Below are 6,539 nucleotides of genomic sequence, written 5' to 3' on the forward strand. Positions count from 1 at the left end.
ACTTGGGATTTTATCACAACTTACTACCCCGGGTACTCCGCAACAAAATGGTGTAGCGGAACGCCGAAATAGAACTTTATTGGAAATGGTTAGATGCATGCTTAGTTACTCAATTGTGCCAACTTCATTTTGGGGACATGCAATTGAAATTGCGAACGACATTCTAAATGTCATACCGTCAAAATCAATCCCCAAAACACCTTTAGAACGTTGGAATGGTCATGAACCTAGCTTCCGTCATTTTAGAATTTGGGGGTGTCTTGCCCACGTCCTGAGGAAAAATGAAGGAAAGCTGGAACCGCTGACCGAAGTTTGCATGTTTGTTGGCTATCCTAAAGGCGCTCGGGGTGGACTTTTTTATAGTCATTCACAAAATAAAGTGTTTACTTCTACAAATGCTACTTTTTTGGAAAATGACTATGTCCAAAACATCAAACTGTGTAGCAAAGTAATTTTAGAGGAGATGGTTGAAGAATTGAATCCAACAAATGTTCCATTGTCATCAACGCAAGTTGATGATGAAATTCCCACTCTTCATATCCAACCGATGCAAGTCGATGTAAATGAAGAAAGTACCACTGTTCCTGAGCAAACAGTCATGGAGCCTCATCATAGTGGGAGGGTTTCTGGGAACCCAGTTCGCTATGGTTTGGATAGTGAAATTAATACGGTTGTTGTGACACTAGTGACGATGATCTGTTGTCTTTCAATCAGGCAATGGCTAGCCCTAAAAAGGAACTATGGCTCGAAGCCATCAAACATGAAATGGAATCCATGAACTCAAATTCCGTCTAAGATTTTGTGGAAGCACCTAGTGACTTTAGGGCCATTGGGTGCAAGTGGATCTACAAGAAGAAATGAGGTGTTGATGGAAATATTGAAACTTATAAAGCTCGATTATTGGCAAAAGGTTATACCCAAAGAGAAAGCGTGGACTATGAGGAAACTTTTAGTTCAGTAGCCATGCTAAGTCCATTTGCATCCTCCTATCCACAGCAGCCGCTCTCGACTATGAGATTGGCAAATGGACGTCAATATAACTTTTCTTAATGGGAAGCTTGACGAAGTCATTTATATGGATCAACCAGAAGGATTTAAAATAGCTAGACAAGAAGGAAAGTTTGCAAGTTGAATAGGTCCATTTATGGACTTAAGCAAGCTTCTCGTTCTTGGAACCTTAGGTTTGATGAAATAATCAAAACCTGTGGCTTTGAACAAAATAATGATGAGCCTTTTTTTTACCAACTGAAGGAAAATCAAATAGTGGTATTCCTAGTTCTTTATGTAGATGATATCATAATCATTGGAAATAATATTAAGAAATTATCAGATGTGAAGAATTGGCTGAGCACTCAAATCTAGATGAAGGATTTGGGTGAAGCAAGTTTTGCTCTAGGTATCCAGATCGTTAGGGATAGAAAGAATAAACTCTTAGCTCTATCTCCAGCAACTTACATTGATAAAGTGCTTGAACGTTTCTCAATGACAAATTCCAAGAAAGGACGTCTACTGTCTCACCATGGAATTCATCTTTCCAAGAAGCAGTCTCCCCAGACTCTTGAAGAGGAAGATGCAATGAGAAAAGTTCCTTACACATCGCCAGTTGAAAGTCTGATGTATACTATGTTGTGTACTATACTAGATATTTGCTATGTAGTGGGAGTAGTGAGCAGGTATTAGTCAAACCCAGGACCGGAACATTGGATAGCAGTTAAGCATATTCTAAAGTATTTAAGGCGGACTAGGGATTATATGTTAGCCTATAAAGGTGGTGTTCTAAACCCTGTAGGCTACATCGATTCATGCTTTCAGACTTATGTCGATGATAGGAAGTCTACTTTTGGAGTGGTGTTTACTCTTGGGGGTGAAGTTGTGATATGGAGAAGCATAAAGTAGTCTGTAATCTTAGATTCCACCATGGAGGTTGAGTACATAGCTGCGTCCGAAGCAGCTAAGGAAATAGTCTGGCTTAAAAAGTTTTATTTAGACCTTGGTGTTATTCTAGATATGGATAAACCGCTTGTATTGTTTTGTGACAATACAGGAGTGATAGCCAACTCGAAAGAACCTCGAAGTCACAAGAGGAGTAAGTATATAGAAAGGAAGTATCACATAATTCGAGAATATGTGGCCAAGGGAGATGTGAAGGTTATGAAGATTGCATCTAAAGATAATCTTGCAGATTCGTTTACAAAGACACTACCAAAAGCTAAATTTGATAAGCATATCAAGGTAATGAGATTAGTATAATTAAGGTATTAGTTTCAATTAGTGCAAGTAGGAGTTTGTTGGATTTTTATGCCCTAATTAAAACCCAATTTCTTTGTAATCTCATTTTATTATCAATAAAACAATAGAAATCATTTTTTGACTTGATCAATCACTTTGCTCACATGTTTTATTTTCACGACTATTTGTTTAATATAAACTTCTATTAAATCCTGAGCATATAGCTAATCATATTTATAGTGGCATAATCACAGTGGAATATAAATATGATAAGTCAGTCCTATGATTAGTCAATGTACAAGATTTGCACTGACTTGCCAATCTACGATATGATCTACTTACACATTGTAGTGTTATGTTCTTTCCAGAACAATGGCAAAGTAGATAAGATCAAATGTATTTGTTACATCGGACTGGACCGATATTGACAGATGATAGGATAAGTAAGCATACCGTTATTATCTATTCTAGTCATATCATATAGTTGACCATAGGTCAATTCAATCTCAATTATGAGTGGTTAGTATTCTAACTGATTGTATTATTTGAGTTTTTTACTTGTTCGTTACCAGCTTACCCTACGAGCTAGCCCATACTTACATCTTGGGAACTCGGTAGTATAATTGAGTGGGAGTGTTAATTATAGATATGAATATCTATAGCTTCTGATGAAGAACTAAAACGATGATTTCCTTTTAGTTTGTTTTAAGGTGCTAAATGATAGAGATCTCATTTTAGTAATTCATATAAGTTTACTGAAATATCATTCACAAGGAACTAAGTGTTTTAAGGATAAAATACAATGAGGGGTAAAATGATATTTTAGTCTCATCTCATTGTACACCGTCTATAGAGGATTGAGTGACAATTATGGTTGTAACAATGGATAATTAATACCGTATCTATATTTGTTATAGAGCATTCTAAGAATTCAAGAGTGCAATTCTAAGTCTTTAGTGGAGTCACGAGGAATTAATAAGTTAGTAAATTTATTTGTTAAATTTATAATAACTTATTGGATCTTGATTTCATAGGCCCATGGTCCCCACTGTACCTTGGATAAAATCATCTAGATAGTCTCAATTAATTGATTTAATTATCAATTAGAATTATCAAAGTTGACCAGGTCAATTTTGGATAGTTTCATAGAGTTATACAATCTAGTGAATAAAATATATTTTAGGGCAGATTTGTTAATTAAAAAAAATTGGTGTCTAAATTATAAATAAGTTTAAATCAATGTTCAAATTATAAATAATTAATTAATCAATAGAAAATAATACGTGCCTTGAATTTAAGTCCAACGGGCTAATAATTAAATGGGAAATTTCACGGGCCTAAAGCCCATGAGAATTTCGACCTAATGGCTGATATTATCTATGATTTTATTGATTTTTTAATTAAAATAAATGAGTCATTTAAGTCAATAAAAAGAATGCTAGGTGAGAGTTGAAATAAGGTTATACAGAAAGACTATATGATAGAAAATCAGAAGATCCATTCCTAATGCACTAGGTTTTAGACTCTCTCTATAGCATAAGTCATTTTCTAAGCCTCAATATTCTCTTCTCTTCTTCTTCTCTTTGTATATATCTCATGTGTTGAGAATTGTTCACTCTATTCAAAGTGATTCTAAGGATACTTTGGAAGACTGTGATGCACGACACGTGAGATATCCTCATAATGACCCTCTCGTCGTAACGGTCCAAATAGCAAACATGAAGGTGAAGAGATGCCTGGTTGACACAGGGAGTTCTGTGAACATTATCTACAAATCATCCTTTGAAAGCATGAAACTATCTATCAATGACTTGAAGCCATGCTCTCAAGTCATTTATGGATTTACTGGAGAAGGGTTGTCACCGGTTGGAACGATCAAGTTACTAGTCACAACAGGGGATGCTCCCAATCATGAGACAGTTATGACAGAGTTTTTGATAGTCGATTGCCCGTCCGCCTATAATGTGGTTATTGGTCGACCACTACTCACAACCTTGCATGCGGCAGTCTCTATATGGCACCTTTCTATGAATTTCCCGACCAGTGTAGGCATAGGTTGCGTCCGAGGAGACCAGAGAAAGGCTAGGGAATGTTATAATGCCTCGGTGGCTAAAGCATGAAAAGGGGCTAAAGAAAACAACATGATTATATGTGCAGATAGAGAGGATGTAGAGGAGATGGATGTCGACCAAAGCTCTACAGTCATAGTCAATCAGGAAGAAATGTTTGAAGAGGTTGGCCAAGAAAGCACTCTTGGTTTAAGTGAACAACAAGCCCCATCCAGTGATGAAGTCACCAAATAGGATGTTGCCCAAAGCGAGGGAATGGACTTTGATCCGAGCTTTGGGGATTATGAAAGTGAGGTGGGACCTACCGAGGAGTTAGAGTTGGTTCCAATAGATGAGGATGACCCGACAAGAGGGGTCAAGGTTGGAAAAAAGTTGAAGTCAGAAGTAAAAGCTGGTAGAATTTTTGCGGAGGAATCAAGATGTCTTTGACTGGTCTCACAAGGATATGGTGGGTATCTCACCAGCTGTGACCAGCCACGTGCTCAACGTGGATGAAAGCTATCCAGCAGTGCAATAGAAGAGAAGGTTGCTTGACAAAGATCGAGCAAAGGCTCTTAAGGAGGAGGTAGAGCGGTTGAAGGAAAACGAGTTTATAAGGGAGGCATATTACCCTGCTTGGGATTCAAACCCAGTATTAGTGCCCAAGTCCAATGGAAAGTGGAGGACTTGTGTGGACTTTACCGACCTGAACAAAGCATGTCCAAAGGACTGTTTTCCTTTGCCAAGAATCACTACAACAATTTTTACTTTTAATGACTCTCTATAATGACTTACACCAATGGTGTAAGTCATTAAAAGTATTCAGGGATATTTAAAGTCTAATGGTGTAAGTCATTAAAAGTTATTGTTGATGACTACCAAGGTAAGTCATTAAAAGTGGTGGGAGACGTTAATTGAAAATTATGAATATAAAATTATTTATTTATAAAATATCAGACTTGTAAGAGCATCTGACGTCTCCCCTGGGAAGACGTGCCAGACATCTAACGTCTCCCCTGGGGAGACGTGCCACATGGGACGTCTCCCCAGGGGAGACGTTAGATGTCTGGCACGTCTTCCCAGGGGAGACGTTAAATGTTTGGCCTAATATATATATTCAGCCTTTCTTTCTTCTTCCCCGAGCACACGAACCAGAGGCGGAGAAGGGCGATTTTCTGGGCGATTTCAGGGCAATTTTTTGACGATTTTGGCCGATTTTAGGCTATAAAGTCTCATTTGAGGTAAGTTTTTATTATTTATAAGTGTTGTATAATAGTTAAGATAATTTTCATGCTTATTGTCTCTAGTTATTAAGGAATTGATATTGGGATTTTAGGGTTTATGAGTTGCGGTTTTGGGTGATTTTTGGCTCAACAAAGTGGATTTAAAGCATATTTGAGGTAGGATTTCAAGATTAAACAATGTATTATAGTTAGAATGGTATAAAAAATTATTTTTGTGCATTTTTTTAATATGATTTGTGGGTTTTATTAGAAATATTAGTTTAAAGTATGAAAAATAATTTTTATGTATATTTGAGATACTATATTGTTTAATTTTAAGATGATACCACATTATTTACTATTTTTAATTTTTTATTACTATTTAATCCGAAAATTATACATTTTTTAATTAATTTTTAATGTTTGTTAAGTATATATATGTAAATATGTTTTGCTAAAATGTATTTAATAATTGTCTAAAATAAGAAAAATAATTTAATTTGAATTTTACATACAAAATAGTAATTCAAGTTTATAATGTTTATAATTTTTTTTAATTTATATTATTATTTAATTAGAAAATTATATATATTTGTAATCTTTATTAAAATTTAAGTAGGTTATTTATATATAGTTATGTTATTTTATTGATTTAGTAATCTTTTATTAATTAATTAATTAAAAATTTTAAGTTGTGGTTTTAACTATGATTTTTGCTTCAAATTTTCGATTTCAAGCACACATTTGAGGTTTTTAAGTTTCTAAAATTTCAATAATAAATTATTGTTAATCTAATTATTTAATGAAGTTTGTTTATTAATATTTTATTTATTAATTAATTTAGTTTTGTAGGTTGTGAATTTAATAGTAAAGTGCGCTCTTTGCAAAGTGAAGTAAATTTGTTAGCAAGGACTATTAATTGCAAGTGGTACATACATTATCTTCTTTCTTGTTTTAGTATTATTAAACTTTTGTTAGAGGGGTTTAAATATCTTAAATATTCATCCATAGTGAAGTAGGTTCTGAGATTAAAATTGTG

The sequence above is a fragment of the Humulus lupulus genome, chromosome 8, assembly GCF_963169125.1.
Source record: "Humulus lupulus chromosome 8, drHumLupu1.1, whole genome shotgun sequence".
NCBI lineage: Eukaryota > Viridiplantae > Streptophyta > Magnoliopsida > Rosales > Cannabaceae > Humulus > Humulus lupulus.